The sequence below is a fragment of the Giraffa tippelskirchi genome, chromosome 14 (genome assembly GCF_054371585.1).
Source record: "Giraffa tippelskirchi isolate mGirTip1 chromosome 14, T2T-mGirTip1v1.2.pri, whole genome shotgun sequence".
Classification (NCBI taxonomy): domain Eukaryota; kingdom Metazoa; phylum Chordata; class Mammalia; order Artiodactyla; family Giraffidae; genus Giraffa; species Giraffa tippelskirchi.
Window position 1 is genome coordinate 13,114,868 of NC_137288.1, and position 15,133 is coordinate 13,130,000.

A 15,133-nucleotide genomic window follows, 5' to 3' on the forward strand; every position below is an offset into this window, starting at 1 on the left:
CGCAACACACACACACCCGACAGCTTGCCTGACCGTTGTTGCTGGGGAGATGAACTCTCAGGAGACGGGAGGCCAAGTCTCTTTCACACCCCGGGGAAGACGATAGGAACGGGTCCCCAGCCGTGCGATGTTTCCGTGTCTCGGCACGGCCGACAGTCTCCTCCTCGTTCTGGGTGCTCCCGTTTCCTCCACCCCCCACCCCCCACCCCATCCCATCCCATCCCATCCCACCCCATCCCATCCCATCCCAAACTAAGGGTTTAGTTTAATGCCAAACTTCTACAAAGAAATAAGCAAATTTTTGTGCAATGTCCAGTGATCTCTTTCTAGGTTGATAGACTGATCAATGCCGTGGTTAATTCCCACAGTAAGTGGATGCCACCCTGTAAATCTTCTTGGCTCATTGCCTGCCACACCCGCTCCATTGCTGGTTAGGAGTAATGTTGTAAAACATGAAAGAGAACACAAAATGGACTGATGACTCTGAGAGAAGAATTGTAATTGGAGGACATTTCAGGACTGGCTCTGATATTGCATCCCGGAAAAAGTAAAACTCATACAGAGAGTGGAAAAGTGGTTACTAGGGCTATGGGGAGAGGTTGGTAAAAGGGAACAAATATTCAGCTATAAGATGAATAGAGTCTGAGGATCTAACGTAAAACACGGCAATCTTTTTGACATGTTTTGTATAAATGAAATCTTATATGAAGATAAAAATCTAAGTAGGAAAGATGGAGGGAAGAAAAAAAAAAAGAAGGTGAAATATGTGAGGTGATATGAATTAACTGGATGAGGAATCCTTTCACATCGTAAACACATGAAATCACCACAGTTATATTTCAATTTCTTGCAATGTTGTATGTCAATTATACCTCAAAAAAGTTGAAATTTTAAAAAAGATATTACAAGATCTATGAAAAACCGTGAGGATTGTGTCTGGCTTGATAACATTGAGAACCTAGAACTCAGGCGATCCAAAACGTCCCCCTGACTAATAGAGTGTTTGTGTCATCGGTTACTCAATTCCGAATTATCATAGGTTCCAGAATTGTTGGTTGGATGCAAGATTTCAAAGCAGCCACATGCTGGAAAACTTAGTTTTAATGAGTTTAGTTCTATTCTCTCAAAGCGGAGAGCTCTATTTAAAGATGATATTTCACGTGGACTTCCTTGATGTTTCGTACGCTGGATCAGAGACGGATATAGTGAGATATCATGAAGTAATTCCCTGTTTTTCTCTTTATAATTTCCGCGACATGATCCTTCTAGTTAGTAAGAAACATTTGTGTTGCCTTGAAGAGAATTAGATTATTATCATAATAATGGAAAGGGAAAGTAGTAGGTTTATGCTTGGCCCTTTTATATTTAAAATATACCTTTTTGGCTAGAGTGTGAGGCACAGGAGATCTAGATCCTGCAATCGAGGAATGAATCTGTGCCCTTTGCAATGGAAGCAAACTGTCTTAATCCCTGGAACCCTAAGGAAGTTCCTCAAAAGAGACGGTTTGCGACTAGGTCAGAAATGATAGTCTTCAAAGGCAATCCCTTTAAGGTCAAAGGAACAAAATTTACTGACTGAAGAGAAGCCTCTGGGTAATACGAATGAGGAGTCTCTGACCTATGAGCAGCCCATCAATACTCCTATTGCCGGCAATAGGAGTAAAGAGGACATCCCATGACACAGAAGGACCTGTCCCAGGAGAGAAGCCCAGGTTCATTCTGCCCGAGAGGAGAAGGCGGGCCGAGCGATGGTCTGGGAAGGGTTTAGAGACTCAGGGTGCGGGCACATGGCTACGCTTGCTGATGAGGGGTCAGATTCCCGATGAGATGAGACGACACGGCTCGCCAGCATGGTGGGGGCGTCAAGAACCCCCTCGAATCTTGCAGACCCTCTGCGACCAATGAGAGAGAGCCAGGCACCACTGCTCAGGGGCACAGCTTCTGCTCTGCTCTTGGCAGGTCCCGGTCACCTGCCACCTTCCTGTCTCCAGCAGAGGTAAAGTGAGGCCCAAATGCCGCCTGAGGATCTTTGAGCTCAGAACGGAAACTCTTTTTTTCGGTGGCCTGGAGTGTCATAAGCAATCCGAAGGTGAGCGGAATTAAATGCAAGTAGTCAGAATAATGGTGAGAACAAAAGGAAACGGCAAGTCACTGTTAACAATCTATTTTGGACGTAAAGTTTTGTGAAGAGAGAGACGGAACCTAGCTTCAGAAGGGGAGGGAGGTCCCGCAAGGTCGAATGAGGCCCACTGGTGGCTGGGGACTCATCTGGAGGAACTTCTCTGAAGAAGGGCCTGGGATCCATCTGAAAGCGGGAGTGGGAACCCAGGCCCGGGAGTGAGCGTCCAGAGCTGGAATGAGAGCTCCTGGGAGACTGACTCGAGCGCGGCTGGTTTCCGGGGCACCCACCTCCCCTTCTCCTCAGCTGATGCCCGCAGGCTGGGTCACGGCCCTTGAGGGAGAAGCCTTGGCAGAAGGTCTCCCCGCGGAGGGAGCCCATGGGTGTCTCAGTCTGTCAGTGGCAGTTGCTCGTTTTCTCGGGCTGCCAGCCCATCTGAGCTGTTTCTGTTGGAGGGGAAATCTGCCTGAAGTTACGCCTGAGGCCTGAGCTCTCTTATTATCAAATTAGGCGAATATCCGATACATAATGTGAATACCTGGCCTACTGCCATGGAATTTCTAAATATCCGTGTGCCGAAAGCTAACTCCGTCCCCACGTGTGCAAGCTAATTCAGGGGAACTCGCTCGTGTCTGACCCGTGTGGTAGTAGTGGTGAGAGCAGGAGTGGATCGGGAGCGAAAGGACCAGGTGGAATTTCTCGATTCAAATCCATGAATCTCTGAGGACTTCGTGAGCACGTTACACTTTAAGTGTCATTCCTGGCCTGAGAGGGAGCACGAACAGGACTTTTCTGACGGCTTCATGGAGACGTGAGACAGGAGTCGAGATCCACAGTATGCAGCGAGCGGTATCTTTGCTTATAGGCAGATCCAGAAAAAGCTATCAGCTCACTGTTGGTTCTTTCAAAGCACGTAGTAGCTGTGTGGTTGCCCGATAATGTGAGTGCCGTCCACCTAGACTGTACACGCACCTCACGCACCGAGTATCTGTCGGCCTTGTAGATGAGGAGGTGGCTGAGGGGCGTTTGCGCAAGTGACTGGGTTTGAATCTAGACAGCACCCTTTGCTGTGGGCTTGGTGAAGTGCAGGTCCTCAGTACACAGGATTCTCATCCTTCCTGGCCTGTTTCTGGCTCCTCTTCACCATCTGGGTTCCACAAGCCTCATCTTTAGCAGCACCGGTGTGCTCTTACCACAAACCTCCGAACAGCACGTTCTTTCAAGGTGCCTCCTCGTCCTTCACCGCTGGTGCTGGGCTCAGACCGTCCCCTGCCCCACGGCCCTTTCCCGGGCCTTTCCTTTTCACTCTCCCGTGGCTAGAGCTCTGACCCATCCTCCAAGCGCGAGGCCTCTTCTCACTATTTCGCATTCCAGGCAAGCCTACTTATTCTGGGAGTTATTCCCCCTTGATACTTTCTGTCTATAACCAGGACCAGGACCAAGCACACAAATCTCTTTCCACGCAACCCCTTCTTGACGCTCAGCTCTGCCGGGCGTGTTGGTGCTGACTCTCGTACGGATGGTGAGTCGACAGGTGACCGGTGACGGGTGAGCTTTTCATGAACCACGTGGAAAGTATGGTTGGCAAGCCTCTGACACAGATTCCCCCATGGGAAAACATCGTCACCTCCTGAGACAGTCCTGGGAACAAAGTCAACGAACAGAGGATTCAGTGCTTCCGGACACATCGAGTGCTTGTGGCAGACACAACCTGCCCCAGAGCATCCAAGGTCAAGTGTGAGGAAAGGCCTAGGAGTAGCGGGACCGGGGACTGAACAAGTCGGCTCTGCTCCTCTCCCGGCTGCAGTCCAAAGAAACGCCAAACAGGATGCCTCTTTGTTGCCATCGAGTGTCCAGTTCTAAACTTTTGTTAACAATGTATACAATGTTAAGGCGCGGGAGAGCCGGCTTTACTGAAACTTGTGGATCGTGCACTTCTTATCCCTGCTACTGTTTGATACAATTAGAGTTTAAGAGCACCCTGTTTTCCAGGAAAGATACTATATAACGCAAAGGTGCGATTTCTAGTGCCCCCTTAATTTCCCCAGTCTCTGGGTACGAGAGCTGAACCAAATGTTGTCTAGTATATTTTCAGGGACATGACAAGCTATTCAGATCCTTCCCGATAGATGTTCTGAAAAAGAACTACTAGCTGCAAGAACTAAATCTCAATTTCAACTCCGGTAGAGGAGAAGCTGCGCTGCTGGCAACAGTTAAGATAAACACTGTATCTTCCCAAGAATAGACTGGGTACCCCCAGCATTTACCTTGAGGCTGCAGCGAGGAAGACTAAGTCTGCCACTGAACTAGGTCCGTTTCTTTGACTTGAACCTTTATACGTGATTCCTGATATCTTCAGTTTCCGTATGCTGCCTGTAGCCCGAGACGTACAGGGCGCACCCCTCGTCAAGGCTCAGATTTCAAGAGTCTAATACATTTCCATTCAGATACAGATAGCAATCTGCAGAATAGAGAATAATACGTATCTCGTTGGAGCGTTACAGGAATATCATGACAGGACACGTGTGGCCCCGCGCGCCCCCAACCACAAGCCCAGATCTCCCGTCTCCCCTCCGAAACCTCCCCCTCCTCCCCCCCATACCCAGCCACCGAGGGGGGCCCGGGGAGGGATGGCGGTCTCAGCCCCGGTTCCGAGAGGTCACTCGTGGAGCCGCCCTAGCTAGGCCGAGACGCCAGATGTGGCTGCCCTGCTGCTTCACGTCCATCTCCGTGAGCCATGCCCAAAAGGCACGTGAAATCATTGAGAGCAAACAGCGCCCCCAGAAAACGCAAAATGATCCTCCTGAACCCCACACGGCCGCCATCTTGGTGGATCCACGTTAGAGGTCGTTGGTAGGTATCCCCACTTGATGCCTGAATAGTACTCACACGGACTCGATTTCTTTTCGCTTTTCCTGGGTGCCCTAGCCAGAGAGATCACGTGGGCCGGAGAGCAAACACAGAACAGAACAGAGCCCCGAACCACAGCCAAGTCGAGGGCGTGCGGAACCGCAGGAACTCACAGAGCCTGTGAGGGGACCCAGATGGGGAAGAAGCGTCCGTGCTCACGTATCTCTGGGGAGGTTGGAAGGGGCGCCCGCCAGCGAGGCAGGTGCCGCGCGAGTGGCCGGAGACGTTTCTCCGTGGGATCTCTCGGGGTGTCGCAGGGTGCCGGGTGCAGGGGCACCCTGGGAGGCCCGGTCCACCGAAAAGCCCGAGAAGTCTTCATGTGGGGCAGGCACGGAATGGTTTCTTGCAGGGCCGGGCGAGGAGAATTCGGGGGCCCATACCTCCAAGCCCCACACGTCTCGAGAGGGTTCCACGTGGCATTCTGAAAGGCCGGGCGACGGAGGGAAGGGGTTCGTGGCTGCGGACAACGCCTGGCTGGAGGAATTCTTTGTCTTTGGCGACGGTTCACCCCGCAGGTCAGGTCATGAGGTTCCTCGACACCTTCCACGGGGCGGATGTTCACAGGAGGAGTGGGGACGGGACGGCGGACTCGCAGGCGACCCTCCTGTCCCCACTGCTCCCCTCCCTCCAGCACTGGAGTTCGAATCTAGATGGGCCTCTGACCGCACACATCGCTGGGTTTACATCGTGCCGGCTTCACCTTCGATTCTCACAAACTGGCACTCTTGCTGCTGCTAGAAGTGTCCTAGAGAAGAAGACATCGGGTTCCGTACCAGATCAGCTTCTTGGACGTGGCCCTCTGGAGCCCGTGGCTTTGGCTTCAGGGGAAGCGCGCTGCCTACGGTATAGCCTGGCCCGGAAGCTCATCCGAGGATTCCTAAGGAGTTCGCGGGCCCCGAGGATTCTGTTTCCGAAAAGCGTTTTCTGGAACCGGGCGACTTGGGAGAACGTGTCACTGGTGTGGAAAATGGAAGGCCGCTGTCAGAGGGTTCAGTGACCTTTACGCTCCCTCCTTTCACTTGAAAGGCGTCTTCTTTTTTCTCCCCACCCCGCCCCCCAACCCCCCAACCCCCCGCAGCACACACACACCCGACAGCTTGCCTGACCGTTGTTGCTGGGGAGATGAAATCCCAGGAGACGGGAGGCCAAGTCTCTCTCACACCCCGGGGCAAACGATAGGAACGGGTCCCCAGCCGTGTGATGTCTCCGTGTCTCAGCACGGCCGACAGTCTCCTCCTCTTTCTAGGTGCTCCCGTTTCCTCCACCCCCCACCCCCCCACCCCACCCCACCCCACCCCACCCCACCCCATCCCATCCCAAACTAAGGGTTTAGTTTAATGCCAAACTTCTACAAAGAAATAAGCAAATTTTTGTGCAATGTCCAGTTATCTCTTTCTAGGTTGATAGACTGATCAATGCCATGGTTAATTCCCACAGTAAGTGGATGCCACCCTGTAAATCTTCTTGGCTCATTGCCTGCCACACCTGCTCCATTGCTGGTTAGGAGTAATTTTGTAAAACATGAAAGATAACACAAAATGGACTGATGACTCTGAGAGAAGAATTGTAATTGGAGGAAATTTCAGGACTGGCTCTGACAGTGCCTCCCGGAAAAAGTAAAACTCATACAGAGAGTAGAAAAGTGGTTACTAGGGCTATGGGGAGAGGTTGGTAAAAGGGAACAAATGTTCAGCTATAAGATGAATAGAGTCTGAGGATCTAATGTAAAACACGGCAATCTTTTTGACATGTTTTGTATAAATGAAATCTTATGAAGATAAAATCTAAGTGGGAAAGATGGAGGGAAGAAAAAAAAAAGAAGGTGAAATATGTGAGGTGATATGAATTAACTGGATGAGGAATCCTTTCACATCGTAAACACGTGAAATCACCACAGTCATATTTCAATTTCTTGCAATTTTATATGTCAATTGTACCTCAAAAAAGTTGAAATTTTAAAAAAGATATTACAGGATCTATGAAAAACCGTGAAGATTGTGTCTGGCTTGATAACATTGAGAACCTAGAACTCAGGCGATCCAAAACGTCCCCCTGACTAGTAGAGTGTTTGTGTCATCGGTTACTCAATTCTGAATTATCATAGGTTCCAGAATTGTCGGTTGGATGCAAGATTTCAAAGCAGCCACATACTGGAAAACTTAGTTTTAATGAGTTTAGTTCTATTCTCTCAAAGTGGAGAGCTCTATTTAAAGATGATACTTTACGTGGACTTCCTTGATTTTTCGTACGTTGGATCAGAGACGGATGTAGTGAGATACCATGAAGTAATTCCCTGTTTTTCTCTTTATAATTTCCGCGACATGATCCTTCTAGTTAGTAAGAAACATTTGTGTTGCCTTGAAGAGAACTAGATTATTATCATAATAATGGAAAGGGAAAGTAGTAGGTTTATGCTTGGCCCTCTTATATTTAAAATATACCTTTTTGGCTACAGTGTGAGGCACGGGAGATCTAGATCCTGCAATCGAGGAAAGAATCTGTGCCCTTTGCAATGGAAGCAAACTGTCTTAATCCCTGGAACCCTAAGGAAGTTCCTCAAAAGAGACGGTTTGCGACTAGGTCAGAAATGATAGTCTTCAAAGGCAATGCAATCCCTTTGACTTCAAAGGAACAAAATTTACTGACTGAAGAAAAGCCTCTGGGTAATACGAATGAGGAGTCTCTGACCTATGAGCAGCACATCAATACTCCTGTTGCCGGCAATAGGAGTAAAGAGGACATCCCATGACACAGAATGACCTGTCCCAGGAGAGAAGCCCAGGTTCATTCTGCCTGAGAGGAGAAGGCGGGCCGAGTGATGGTCTGGGAAGGGTTTAGAGACTCAGGGTGAGGGCACATGGCTACGCTTGCCGATGCGGGGTCAGATTCCCGATGAGATGAGACGACACGGCTCACCAGCATGGTGGGGCCGTCAGGAACCCCCTCGAATCTTGCAGACCCTCTGCGACCAATGAGAGAGAGCCAGGCACCACTGCTCAGGGGCACAGCTTCTGCTCTGCTCTTGGCAGGTCCCGGTCACCTGCCACCTTCCTGTCTCCAGCAGAGGTAAAGTGAGGCCCAAATGCCTCCTGAGGATCTTTGAGCCCAGAACAGAAACTCTCTTTTTTTCGGTGGCCTGGAGTGTCACAAGCAATCCGAAGGTGAGCGGAATTAAATGCAAGTAGTCAGAATAATGGTGAGAACAAAAGGAAATGGCAAGTCATTGTTAACAATCCATCTTGGACTTAAAGTTTTGTGAAGAGAGAGACGGAACCTAGCTTCAGAAGGGGAGGGAGGTCCCGCAAGGTCGAATGAGGCCCACTGGTGGCTGGGGACTCATCTGGAGGAACTTCTCTGAAGAAGGGCCTGGGATCCATCTGAAAGCGGGAGTGAGAACCCGGGCCCGGGAGTGAGCGTCCAGAGCTGGAACGAGAGCTCCTGGGAGACTGACTCGAGCGCGGCTGGTTTCCGGGGCACCCACCTCCCCTTCTCCTCAGCTGATGCCCGCAGGCTGGGTAACGGCCCTTGAGGGAGAAGCCTTGGCAGAAGGTCTCCCCATGGAGGGAGCCCACAGGTGTCTCAGTCTGTTAGTGGCAGTTGCTCGTTCTCTCGGGCTGCCAGCCCATCTGAGCTGTTTCCGTTGGAGGGAAAATCGGCCTGAAGTTATGCCTGAGGCCCGGGCTCTCTTATTATCAAATTAGGCGAATATCCGATACATAATGTGAATACCTGGCCTACTGCCATGGAATTTCTAAATATCCGTGTGCCGAAAGCTAACTCCACCCCCACGTGTGCAAGCTAATTCAGGGGAACTCGCTCGTGTCTGACCCGTGTGGTAGTAGTGGTGAGAGCAGGAGTGGATCGGGAGCGAAAGGACCAGGTGGAATTTCTCGATTCAAATCCATGAATCTCTGAGGACTTCGTGAGCACGTTACACTTGAAGTGTCATTCCTGGCCTGAGAGGGAGCACGAACAGTACTTTTCTGACGGCTTCATGGAGACGTGAGACAGGAGTCGAGATCCACAGTATGCAGCGAGCGGTATCTTTGCTTATAGGCAGATCCAGAAAAAGCTATCAGCTCACTCTTGGTTCTTTCAAAGCATGTATTAGCTGTGTGGTTGCCTGATATGTGAGTGCCGTCCACCTAGACTGTACGTACACGCACCTCACGCACCGAGTATCTGTCGGCCTTGTAGATGAGGAGGTGGCTGAGCGGCGTTTGCGCAAGTGACTGGGTTTGAATCTAGACAGCACCCTTTGCTGTGGGCTTGGTGAAGTGCAGGTCCTCAGTACACGGGATTCTCATCCTTCCTGGCCTGTTTCTGGCTCCTCCTTACTATCTGGGTTCCACAAGCCTCATCTTTAGCAGCACCGGTGTGCTCTTACCACAAACCTCCGAACAGCACGTTCTTTCAAGGTGCCTCCTCGTCCTTCACCGCTGGTGCTGGGCTCAGACCGTCCCCTGCCCCACGGCCCTTTCCCGGGCCTTTCCTTTTCACTCTCCCGTGGCTAAAGCTCTGACCCGTCCTCCAAGCGCGAGGCCTCTTCTCACTATTTCGCATTCCAGGCAAGCCTACTTATTCTGGGAGTTATTCCCCCTTGATACTTTCTGTCTATAACCAGGACCAGGACCAAGCATACAAATCTCTTTCCACGCAACCCCTTCTTGACGCTCAGCTCTGCCGGGCGTGTTGGTGCTGACTCTCGTACGGATGGTGAGTTGACAGGTGACCGGCGACGGGCGAGCTTTTCATGAACCACGTGGAAAGTATGGTTGGCAAGCCTCTGACACAGATTCCCCCATGGGAAAACATCGTCACCTCCTGAGACAGTCCTGGGAACAAAGTCAATGAACAGAGGATTCAGTGCTTCCGGACACATCGAGTGCTTGTTGCAGACACAACCTGCCCCCAGAGCATCCAAGATCAAGTGTGAGGAAAGGCCTAGGAGTAGCGGGACCGGGGACTGAACAAGTCGGCTCTGCTCCTCTCCCGGCTGCAGTCCGAAGAAACGCCAAACAGGATGCCTCTTTGTTGCCATCAAGTGTCCAGTTCTAAACTTTTGTTAACAATGTATATAATGTTAAGGAGCGGGAGAGCCAGCTTTACTGAAACTTGTGGATCATGCACTTCTTATCCCTGCTACTGTTTGATACAATTAGAGTTTCAGAGCAGCCTGTTTTCCAGCAAAGATACTATATAACCCAAAGGTGCGATTTCTAGTGCCACCTTAATTTCCCCAGTCTCTGGGTACGAGAACTGAACCAAATGTTCTCTAGTATACTTTCAGGGACATGACAAGCTATTCGGATCCTTCCTGATAGATGTTCTGAAAAAGAACTACTAGCTGCAAGAACTAAATCTCAATTTCACCTCCGGCAGAGGAGAAGCTGCGTTGCTGGCAACAGTTAAAATAAACACTGTATCTTCCCAAGAATAGACTGGGTACCCCCAGCGTTTACCTTGAGGCTGCAGCGAGGAAGACTAAGTCTGCCCCTGAACTAGGTCCGTTTCTTTGACTTTAACCTTTATACGTGATTCCTGATATCTTCAGTTTCCGTATGCTGCCTGTAGCCCGAGACGTACAGGGCGCACCCCTCGTCAAGGCTCGGATTTCAAGAGTCTAATACATTTCCATTCAGGTACAGATAGCCATCTGCAGAATAGAGAATAATATTTATCTCGTTGGAGCGCTGCAGGAATATCATGACAGGACACGTGTGGCCCCGCGCGCCCCCAACCACAAGCCCAGATCTCCCGTCTCCCCTCCGAAACCTCCCCCTCCCCCCCCCACACCCAGCCACCGAGGGGGGCCCGGGGAGGGATGGCGGTCTCAGCCCCGGTTCCGAGAGGTCACTCGTGGAGCCGCCCTAGCTAGGCCGAGACGCCAGATGTGGCTGCCCTGCTGCTTCACGTCCCATCTCCGTGAGCCATGCCCAAAAGGCACGTGAAATCATTGAGAGCAAATAGCGCCCCCAGAAAACGCAAAATGATCCTCCTGAACCCCACACGGCCGCCATCTTGGTGGATCCACGTTAGAGGTCATTGGTAGGTATCCCCACTTGATGCCTGAATAGTACTCACACGGACTCGATTTCTTTTCGCTTTTCCTGGGTGCCCTAGCCAGAGAGATCACGTGGGCCGGAGAGCAAACACAGAACAGAACAGAGCCCCGAACCACAGCCAAGTCGAGGGCGTGCGGAACCGCAGGAACTCACAGAGCCTGTGAGGGGACCCAGATGGGGAAGAAGCGTCCGTGCTCACGTATCTCTGGGGAGGTTGGAAGGGGCGCCCGCCAGCGAGGCAGATGCCGCGCGAGTGGCCGGAGACGTTTCTCCGTGGGATCTCTCGGGATGTCGCAGGGTGCCGGGTGCAGGGGCACCCTGGGAGGCCCGGTCCACCGAAAAGCCCGAGAAGTCTTCATGTGGGGCAGGCCCGGGATGGTTTCTTGCAGGGCCGGGCGAGGAGAATTCGGGGGCCCATACCTCCAAGCCCCACACGTCTCGAGAGGGCTCCACGTGGCATTCTGAAAGGCCGGGCGACGGAGGGAAGGGGTTCGTGGCTGCGGACGACGCCTGGCTGGAGGAATTCTTTGTCTTTGGCGACGGTTCACCCCGTAGGTCAGGTCATGAGGTTCCTCGACACCTTCCACGGGGCGGATGTTCACACGGGGAGTGGGGACAGGACGGCGGACTCGCAGGCCACCCTCCTGTCCCCACTGCTCCCCTCCCTCCAGCACTGGAGTTCGAATCTAGATGGGCCTCTGACCGCTCACATCGCTGGGTTTACATCGTGCCGGCTTCACCTTCGATTCTCACAAACTGGCACTCTTGCTGCTGCTAGAAGTGTCCTAGAGAAGAAGACATCGGGTTCCGTACCAGATCAGCTTCTTGGACGTGGCCCTCTGGAGCCCGTGGCTTTGGCTTCAGGGGAAGCGCGCTGCCTACGGTATAGCCTGGCCCGGAAGCTCATCCGAGGATTCCTAAGGAGTTCGCGGGCCCCGAGGATTCTGTTTCCGAAAAGCGTTTTCTGGAACCGGGCGACTTGGGAGAACGTGTCACTGGTGTGGAAAATGGAAGGCCGCTGTCAGAGGGTTCAGTGACCTTTACGCTCCCTCCTTTCACTTGAAAGGCGTCTTCTTTTTTCTCCCCACCCCGCCCCCCAACCCCCCAACCCCCCGCAGCACACACACACCCGACAGCTTGCCTGACCGTTGTTGCTGGGGAGATGAAATCCCAGGAGACGGGAGGCCAAGTCTCTCTCACACCCCGGGGCAAACGATAGGAACGGGTCCCCAGCCGTGTGATGTCTCCGTGTCTCAGCACGGCCGACAGTCTCCTCCTCTTTCTAGGTGCTCCCGTTTCCTCCACCCCCCACCCCCCACCCCCACCCCCCCCCCCGCCACCGACCCCCGCCCCCAGCAGCCCTGCCACCCCACCCCAGACCCGACCGCCCGGCCCGGCCGCCCGGCCGCCTTTCCTTTCCGGTGTTTGTGGCCAGTTATTTTGAAATCCATGTTCTCCTGACCTCAAGCGCACTTTCCCCGCCCACCGGCGCATGCTTGTGTTTGTTGTCGTTGGACTTGATCACGGTCTCGACACAGGTTGACTTTCGTTTTCTCTTGTTGGGGGTCCGAGTGTCTCCTTCTTTTCCTTTCTTGCTCCTGGGCTTGCGTGTCTGTGTCTGTGTCTGCTTTCGAGAAGTCCTGCTTTGTTCTCCGAGCAGCGCTTGCCTGGTTTCGCTTTGCCGGTCGGTCCCTCCCTCCCTGCCTCCCTCCCTTCTCTCTCTCCCTCCCTCCCTCCTTCGGGGGAGGGGGCCCGGGGGAGCCCGGGATGTCACTGGTGCCCCTCTCTCGGCCGTCCCCGCCCCGAGCCCCGCCGCCCGCCGGCGTCTCCGTGGAATGTCCGCCCACCAGCCTGGAATCGCGTGGGTGGGGGGGGAGCGCGTCTCCTTCGTGGCAGCCTCCTGGGGAGCTATTTCCCAGCTCCTCTCCCTTCCTCTGCGGCCGGGGTCGCGTCGCGTCGCGTCTCTCGGAGGCGGCGGCTCCGAGCCGAGCTCGGGCGTTTGGGCGGCCGGCGCTGTGGCGTCCTCGGCGGCCGGCGACAGCGACCCGTCCTCGGGACATTGGAGCCGGTTGTCAGGAGCCACCTGGCGGCCGCTTTTATAGTGTCCCTCCCCTCTGGAGCTTCGGCGACCTTCAGGAGGGTTGTGACTCAGCCGCCGGGCCCGAGGGCACAGCTCTCAGAGACCGGCTCTGCTGGCAGCGACAGTGGCGGTGGCGCCGAGGCCTAGGGACGTCCTGCTGTCGCCGGAGATTGGTTCTCTAGGTTTCTGAGGAGGGTGGCCGTCGCGGCGGCGGCGGCGCTCCAGAGCCGGGCTCTGGGGTGGCCTGACCGGGCCTCCCTCAGGAGGGTTTGCTTTTCGCCCTCAGGAGGGTTTGCCTTCTTCTGCCAGGAGGGTTGGCTCCCGCCCTCAAAAAGGGTTTGCTGTTCGCCTTTTCAGAAGGGTTTGCGTCTCCCTTCAGGAGGTTTTTGCTTTCCCGCCCTTTCAGGAGGGTTTGCCACCCCCGGAGGGTTTGCTTTCTCACCCCTCCCCAACTCCCTGAATCACGGCCAGGAGGTCAGGGACCGGCTCGAGCCGTCCTGGGTGCCCCGGACAGGACGGTCTGGGGCCCCGGGCGTGGTCCCTCGTTGGGGCCCGCTCGTCTCGTGGGAGGCGCCTCGCCGGCGGGTCTCTCTTCGTTTTTCTCTTTGGCAACTCGAAGCCAAACCCCCGCTCGGAGACTCGGACGGACGGACGGGTACACCTACCCGTGCGGGCGAAGGGGGAGGGCGTCCCCGGCCAGCTCCCTCCCCCTTGGCGTCTGCGCCCCCACTTCGCCCACCGGGCGCCCCCTTCGCCCCCCTCCCCCCCCCCAGTCGACCAGATGACCCCCGACAGCTCCGGGCCTGGTGTTTCTGGGGTAGTGCTGGGGACAGGTGGCGGTGCCAAGGTGCCAAGGTCCCTCCCTGCCAGTCGTGGGTGGGCCCCGCTGTCGGGCGCTGTCATTTTGTCGCCCGAAATGGGCCTTTTCTGCCACCAGGTAAGTGCCGACACGGTCTCTCTCGGCGTCTGCCGCCGAGGACTTTGGGCCTCTGGACGCACGCGGGGCTCTGGGCCTTTGGGCCGCCGGCCTGGGCCTGTGCGTCGGCTCCCGCGTGGCGTGTCTGGCAGACCCGACCCGTGGCGCCACCTCCGGTCTCTGGGCGACCCGAGGGCGGCGGGGCGAGGCGCCGTGGGTCTTCTACCCTGTGTGACCCCCGCTGCGGGCGCCCGGTGGTGGCCGGGACGACCCCCGCTCTGTAGGCTCCGTGCCCCGTGTCAGGCAGCTCCTCCTCCTGGGGTCGTCGGCGGCTGTCGCCTGAGGTGAGGTGAGGTGAGGTGTGGCGGGGGGAGGCGGCCGGTGAGGCTTAAAGCGGGCCCCTCCGGCGACTGCCCTCACCGTGCCTTCCCCCCTCCCCCTCGGCTCAACGGATCGATGTGGTGTGGTCGTGCTCTCCCGGGCCGGGCCTAAGCCGTGCCGGACGAGGGACGGGCGTTCCTGGTGAACGTGTGCGGTCTTCTCGGTCTGTCCACGGGGCCCCTCGCCTGCCTTTCCCCCTGCCCGTCGGGGAGGGTGAGGAAGGCGGGAGGGTGGGTGCGGCCTCCGGCCCTGACTCTCGGTCTCCTGCCCGCCCCCCCTCCACGGGGCGTCAGTGAGGCCGTCGGTCTTCGGACACAGCGGACGCTCTCGCTTCGCCTTCTCGGCGCGTGTCCCGCGAGCGGCCCTCCCCGCGGTGGGGAGGGCTGTGCCCGCCGCTGCGCCGCGCGCCCCGCGTGGGTGGGTGAGCGTGCCTCGTTTGACCCTCGGTGGTGCCCCTGGAGCGCTCCAGGTCGCCCCCTCAGGTGCCTGAGGCCGAGCGGTGGTGTCGTTTCCCTTAACCCGGCGTCCTCCTCGGGTCCCCCACCGCGGTGGGGTGTGTGTGTGTCCCGCGAGTGGCTCTCGTTGGGGGGAGGGGTCGAGACGGGAAGAGAGGCGTGCCTGTTCCCCTCGCCTCTTCCGTTGGGGGCAGGTGCTGCCTCGTC

The 15,133-nt window shown here is 55.2% G+C and overlaps 1 long non-coding RNA gene across 2 annotated transcripts in view; it reads right to left on the reverse strand.

The window, feature by feature from the left end:
* Positions 1-6,576: 6,576 nt before the first annotated feature.
* The window catches only part of LOC145534303 (uncharacterized), a 28,994-nt gene continuing 20,437 nt past the window's right edge, over positions 6,577-15,133 (reverse strand). For both annotated transcript variants that reach the window (XR_014074445.1, XR_014074446.1), the window contains exons 2-3: positions 10,492-10,685; positions 6,577-9,864 (exon numbers count right to left, since the gene is read on the reverse strand). This is a non-coding gene — a long non-coding RNA (uncharacterized LOC145534303). The remainder of the gene's footprint in view (positions 9,865-10,491; positions 10,686-15,133) is intronic.